We start from the raw sequence: 5,552 nt of genomic DNA, 5'->3' as shown, positions 1-5,552 counted from the left end.
CTTGATTTCAGCTCATGACTTGTGAGTTTGAGTCTCATGACTTGTGAGTTTGTAACTTGTAAGTCTCATGACTTGTGAGTTTGAGCCCCGTGTCAGTCTCTGTGCTAATGGTATGGAGCCTGCTTGGGATCCTCTCTCTCTGTCTCTCTCTGCCCCTCCCCTGCTCTCTCTCTCTCTCTTTCAAATAAATAAAATAAACATAAAAAAAGACATAACACAAAATTTACCATCTTAACCATTTTCATGTGTATAGTTCAACAGTGTTATATTCATATTGTGAATCAGATCTCCAGAATTTATTTTTGTGGCACTGACTCCCCCCCACCCCCCACTTCCCACACCGAACTTTTTTCTCTACTCTATCCTTTATTTGCATTTTGTAGTAACTCCATGAAGGACGCAGGTAGGTACCCTCACCATTTTACAGATGAGAAAGAACCAGAGTCAATGTCCTCATATTGTCCCCTGGGATCTTAAGTGACAGGCATCTGGATCATCTGGTACCAGAGAGCCCACAGATTTTGCCCAGAGATGGAGTAATCAGCCTGATAAGCAGCCAAGCAACTAGTCTCACCATTGTGGGTTTTTAAATTGAGATATAATTGACATATAACATTATGTTAGTTTCAGGTGTATAACATAATGATTCAATATTTATATTTATTATAAAATAACCTCAATAAGTCTAGTTAACATCCATCACCATGCATACTTGCACTTTATTTTCTTGTGATGAGAACTTTTAAGATGTCTTAGCAACTTTCAAATATTCAACATGGTATTATTAACTATAGCCACCATGCTGCACATTACATCCCCAGGACTTATTGATTTTATAACTGGAACTTTTTACTTTTTGACCCTCTTCATCCATTTACCCCACTCCCCTCCCCCTCCTCCTCTGGCAACCACCAATCTGTTTTTAGCATCTATAAGGTCAGTGTTTGTTTCTTAGGGAGTTTAGTTTTTGTTTTTGTTTTTGTTTTTAGATTTCACATACAAGTGATACCATACAGTATTTGTTTTTCTTATTCCACTTACCATAATTCTCTCAAGTTTTATCCATGTTATTGCAAATGGCAGGATTTCCTTTTTTATGGCTGAATAATATTCGTGTGTGTGTGTGTGTGTGTGTGTAACAAATTATTTATTCACTGATGGACACTTAAGTTGCTTTCTAATGCTTAAATGCACATGGAGATGCATATATCTTTTTGAGTTATAACCTAATTTTCTTTGGACAAATACCCAGAAGTGGAATTGGTGGATTATATGGTTCTATTATTTATTTATTTATTTATTTTTTATTTTTTGAGGACCTCCAAACTGCTTCCTATAGTAGTTGCACTAATTTACATTCCCACCAATACTGCACAGGGGTTCTCTTTTCCACATGGTATTTTTTGTTTTTTGTTTTTTGTTTTTTTGGTAATGGCAATTCTATTAGGTGTGAGGTGATATCTCATAATGGATTTGATTTATATTTCCCTGATGATTAGTGATGTTGAGCAACTTTTCAGGTACCTGTTGATCATCTGTATCTCTTCTTTGGAAAAGTGTCCATTTTTTAAATTTTTTAAATTTACATCCAAATTAGTTAGCATATAGTGCAACGATGATTTCAGGAGTAGATTACTTAATGCCCCTTACCCATTCAGCCCATCCCCTCTCCCACAACCCCTCCAGTAACCCTCTGTTTGTTCTCCATATTTAAGAGTCTCTTCTGTTTTGTCCCCCTCCCTGTTTTTATATTATTTTTGCTTCCCTTCCCTTATGTTCATCTGTTTTGTATCTTAAAGTCCTCATATGAGTGAAGTCATATGATATTTGTCTTTCTCTAAGTTTGCTTAACATAATACCCTCTAGTTTCATCCACGTAGTTGCAAACGGAAATATTTCATTCTTTTTGATTGCCAAGTAATACTCCATTGTGTGTGTGTGTGTGTGTGTGTGTGTGTGTGTGTATCTCACATCTTCTTTATCCATTTATCCATTGATGGATATTTGGGCTCTTTCCATACTTTGGCTATTGTTGATAGTGCTGCTATAAACATGGGGGTGCATGTGCTCCTTCAAAACAGTATATCTGTATCTCTTGGATAAATACCTAGTAGCGCAATTGCTGGGATGTAGGGTAGTTCTATTTTTAATTTTTTGAGGAACCTCCACACTGTTTTCCAGAGTGGCTGCACCAGCTTGCATTTCCACCAGTAGTGCAAAAGAGATCCTCTTTCTCTGCATCCTCGCCAACATCTGTTGTTGCCTGAGTTGTTCATGTTAGCCATTGTGACAGGTGTAAGGTGGTATCTCATTATGGTTTTGATTTGTATTTTCCTGATGATGAGTGATGACCATTTTCTTGTGTGTTGGTTGGCCATCTGGTTGTCTTCTTTGGAGAGGTGTCTATTCATGTCTTTTGCCCATTTCTTCACTGGATTATTTGCTTTTTGGGTGTTGAGTTTGATAAATTCTTTATAGATTTTGGATACTAACCCTTTATGTGATATGTCTTTTGCAAAAATGTCCATTTTTAATCAAATTGTTTTTGTTGTTGCTGTTGAATTTTATGAGTCCTTTGTATATTTTGAGTATTAACTCCTTATCAGATATATGATTTACGAAACTTCTCTCCCATTTGGTAGGCTTCTTTTTAATTTTGTTGATGATTTCCTTTACTGTGAAGAAGCTTTTCAGTTTGATATAGTTCCACTTATTAATATTTGCTTTTGTTGACTTTGCTTTTGGTGTCAAATCCAAAAATCATTGCCAAGACCAATATAAAGGAGGTGACTAACTGCATTTTATTCTAGAAATTTTGTAGTTTCAGGTCTTATGTTCACATCTTTTGCCCATTTTGAGTTAATTCCTCTGTATGGCATAAGACAGTGGTCTAGTTTTCCCAACAACACCTACTGAAGAGACAGTTCTTTAGCCATTATATATTCTTGGTTACTTTGTCATAATTAATGGACCAAATATTTATTTCTGGGCTCTCTATTCTGTTCCATTGATCTATGCATTTTTGTACCAATATCATACTGTTTTAATTATTATAGATTTTGTAATAGGGCTTGAAATCAGGAAGCATGATGTTTCCAGCTTTGTTCCTTTCTCAAGATTATTTTGCCTATTCAGGGCCTTTTGTAGTTCCATAGAAATTTGAGGATTGTTTGTTCTCTATGTGAAAAATGCCATTGGAATTTGATAGGGAGTACATTGAATCTGTAGATTGCTTTGTGTAGTATGGACATTTTAACAATACTAATTTTTCCAATCCATGTGCACAAAGTATCTTTCCATTTATTTGTGTCTTTTTCAATTTCTATCATCAATGTCTTATAGTTTTCAGTGTACGTGGCTTTCACCTCCTTGCTTAAATTTATTCATAGGCATTTTATCCTTTTTGATGCAATTGTAAATCAACTTTTTTCTTAATTTGTATTTCTTATAGTTTGTTATTAGTATATAGAAAGGCAACAGATTTTTGTATATCAATTTTTGTATCCTACAACTTTACTGATTTTGTGTGTGTGTGTGTGTGTGTAGGATTTAGTGTTTTCTATACATGATATCATGTCACCTGCAAGTAGTGACAGTTTTACTTCTTCCCAGTTTGGATGTCTTTTATTTCTTTTTCTTGTCTAATTGCTCTTGTTAGAATATCCGCTATATTGAATAAAAGTGGTGAGAATGGGAATCTCTGTCTTGTTCCTTATCTTAGAGGAAAAGTTTTCAGGTTTTCACTGTTAAGTATGATGTTAGCTGTGGACTCATCATATATGGTCTTTATTATGTTGAAATATGTTCCACCTACACCCATTTTGTTGAGAGGTTTTATCATAAATGGATGTTAAATTTTGACAAATGCATCTGCATTTTCGGCATCTACTTAGATGATCATATAATTTTTCTCCTTCATTTTGTTAATGTAATGTATCACATTGATTTGCAGATGCTGAACCATCCTTGCATCCCAGAAATAAATCCCACTCAATCATGGTGTATGTTTCTTTTAATGTATTGTTGAAGTCAATTTGCTAGTATTCTGCTGAGGATTTTTGCCTCTAAGATCATCAGGGATATTGTGAATTTCTTCTTGTGGCATCCTTGTCTAGTTTTGGCATCGGGTAGTGTTGGCCTTATACAATCAGTTTGGAAGTGTTCCCCCTCTTCTTTTTTTGGAAGAGTTTGGGAAGTACTGGTATTAATTATTCTTAAAGTTTGGTAGAATTATCAGTGAAGTCATCTGGTCTTGGACTTCTGCTTTTTGGGAGATTCTAGAATCTTTTCATTTCACAAATCTGTAACTCCATATCCATTAAACAATTCTTCCTCTTTCTTGCCCCCATGTCCTAGTAACCATTGATCTATATTTTGTATTTATATATTTGACTCTTTTGGGAACCTCACATAAACAGAATCATACAATATTTGTCTTTTTACGACTGGCTTATTTCACTTCTTATAAATCCTCAAAGTTCATCCATGTTGTAGCATGTGTCAGAATTTTCCTCCTTCTTAAGGCTAAATAATATTCCATTGCATGCATATACCATATCCTTTTATTTTTTTTATTTTTTAAATTTAACTTTTAGTTAACATACAGTGCAACATTGATTTTAGGAGTAGAATTCAGTGATTCATCATTTACATAGAACACAGTGATCATCACAAGTGTCTTCCTTAATACCCATCACCCATCTAGCCCATCCCCCCCACCTCCCACCTCCACCCACCTCCCTCCATCAACCCTCAGCTTGTTCTCTATCATTAAGAATATCTTGTGGTTTGTTTCCTTTGCTCCTCTCTGCCCCATATCCCATATGTCCATCTGTTTTGTTTCTTAGATTTCACATATCAGTGAAATCATATGGTATTTGTCTTTCTCTGATTGACTTATTTCTCCTAGCATAATACATTCTAGCTCCATCCACGTCATCATAAATGACAAGATTTCATTCTTTCTGATGGTTGAGTAATATTCCATTGTGTGTGTGTATATGTATATGTGTGTGTGTATTGTGTGTGTGTGTGTGTGTGTATATATATATATATATATACAGTATTGTATATATATATATATATATATATATATATATATATATATACAGTTTTTTGAGGAACCTGTATATTGTTCTCCAGAGTGGCCATACCAGTTTGCATTTCAACCAAAAGTGCAAGATGGTTCCCCTTTGTTTGCATCCTTGCCAACACTTGTTTCTTGTGTTGTTAATTTTAGCCATTCCAACAGGTGTGAGGTGGTATCTCATTGTATACCCACCACACCCTTTTAAAATTTTTTTTTCAACGTTTTTTTTATTTATTTTTGGGACAGAGAGAGACAGAGCATGAACGGGGGAGGGGCAGAGAGAGAGGGAGACACAGAATCGGAAACAGGCTCCAGGCTCCGAGCCATCAGCCCAGAGCCTGACGCGGGGCTCGAACTCACGGACCGCGAGATCGTGACCTGGCTGAAGTCGGATGCTTAACCGACTGCGCCACCCAGGCGCCCCCCCCACCACACCCTTTTAAATCAATTCATCTATCAATGG

Source organism: Lynx canadensis, chromosome A3 (genome assembly GCF_007474595.2).
Source record: "Lynx canadensis isolate LIC74 chromosome A3, mLynCan4.pri.v2, whole genome shotgun sequence".
In the NCBI taxonomy this organism is placed as follows: domain Eukaryota; kingdom Metazoa; phylum Chordata; class Mammalia; order Carnivora; family Felidae; genus Lynx; species Lynx canadensis.
Note: the sequence above shows the minus strand (reverse complement) of the source record.